Genomic DNA, 2,118 nt, shown 5'->3' on the forward strand with positions numbered 1-2,118 from the left:
GGGTTTGGTGACACGTGTATTGGTTGGATTATGGAAGTCTTACGGTCATCGATACTTTCACTTCAAGTTAATGGTAGCCCAACGGATGAGTTTTCCATGCAACGGGGATTGAGGAAAGGTGGCCCCTTGTCTCCATTCCTATTTATTTTGGAAATGGGGGGGTTACATGTTATGATTGACGATTCATTGGTTTGTTTTAAGAGGTCCGAGTTGGTAAAAAGGCTGTTTTTTATCTCATCTGTTTCATATGTATGATGTGCTTTTACTTGGGGAATGGTCAGCTTCTAATGTTTAACTGTGGTTCGTATCCTAAATTGTTCCTTCTTGGCCTATGGTCTAAAAATAGATCTTCATAAATCGAACATTTACGGGTGGCAATGAATTATAAGGATGTTGTGGCGTGTGCTTCGAGGGTGGAATGCATTCTGGGAAAACTTCCGTTTATATATTTAGGTCTTCCGGCTGGAAGGAATATGGAAAACTCAAATGCGTGAAAAGTTATTTTAGATAGATTTGAGTCTCGATTGAATTCTTGGAAAGCTCCTGATATGCGAAAATATATATAAATAATAAAACGATTCGCAACTAAGCTTTAAAAACCAAACGACCTAACCTAGTTCACATAATCGGCAAGTGTACCGGTCGTGTGTAGCAAAGAGAAAGGAAGTCCGGGTATCGAACTCAATGACACTAGGGGTGGCTCGGATACTAAACACTAACTAAGTCCTGCCCTAAAAAATATTTAACTTTTTATTATTCTTTTATTTAAATTAATTTAAACTAATTTAACTAACTTACTTAACTTAACGAAACTAACGGAAAAACTTAACGACACTAACGAGGTTTTAACGAATATGGAGAAACGACTACCTAGGCAAGAATCCTATGGACAGTTCAACAGCTAACGTAATTAACTAATCACACGACACCGTTATCTTAAAAATAAATAAATCAACTAAGGCTCACTAAAGTTCACTAGATCACCTCTCGGTCTCACCAACTAACCTTCACGAATCTAAGAAGGTTGAATTAACCTACCTGGATAAAGATTACTAAGGTACCCTAATGACGCATCTCCTTTCGGACTCAACGACACAAAACCCGCTAAAAATTGGTACTAGCAACTCTAGGGATAAAGGGGTAACAATATCTAACTTGATATAGGACACTTATTTGCAAGCAAATCTAAACCAGACAAAGGCAAAACTCGCTCTCGCGCAATTCTAACTTAACCGAATAAAGACGCGAGACAAACCGACTCCCTATTACCTCTCGGTCACAAGGAAGGTGAACCTATTGAACTTTAATAATTAATTGTATAAAAGATTCCTATGGTCGCGCTAACCACAAATAGATCAAAAACACCAATTCTATGAACTAAACGTAGAACCCTAATCGAACGACAAACAATCAATCAATCAAAGTCATACGCGGAATCAAAGGCAATAATTATATAAAAACAATATTTTAACACAACCAAGTTCAAATTATATAAAGTTTTTAAATAATAATCATGTCGTGTAACAAGTCAAAACCAAATAAGCCGTCAAACAAAATCAATATTCATCTCAACCTAGGTAGTTTAAATATTTAGCTACTCATAATAATAATGAACGAATCAAAATAAATAGTAGCCAAACTCATGTCTAACAATTCTTGAATGAAGAAAATAATGTTTAACATGTAAAACCGAATAATAGACAAACCAAATAATAACAAGATCTTGCGACTGTCCTAACCAACAACAAAGGTTGTTCGTTCACCTACTCTGCCAATCAGCTCTTGTCCCCTCGCGGCAGCCCCTCAATTGTAGATATCCCAAAGACTAATATAATCAATTAATTCCCCCTATGGTAGGGCCGGCTCCTCCCCTTTTTATATTATGACTTCCGTAATTAAAATGTTTCCTCCACCGGATCCAAACCAAAAAAACTACTAATCCAGCCCAGCTTCAAATTTATTTAACGAGCCCAACACTTATTGCTAGTTCATGATAATTTTACTCTAGTGGGCCACACTTCAAGACTTCCAACATATTTACTGTGTGCAAGTGCAACAAAAAATGACAATTATTAAAATCAATAACACACAGCTATTGCTTGCAAGATATATATATTA

The sequence above is a fragment of the Bidens hawaiensis genome, unplaced genomic scaffold (genome assembly GCF_021521415.1).
Source record: "Bidens hawaiensis isolate Kalapana, Puna unplaced genomic scaffold, B.hawaiensis_p1.1 tig00020430_1, whole genome shotgun sequence".
Taxonomy (NCBI): domain Eukaryota; kingdom Viridiplantae; phylum Streptophyta; class Magnoliopsida; order Asterales; family Asteraceae; genus Bidens; species Bidens hawaiensis.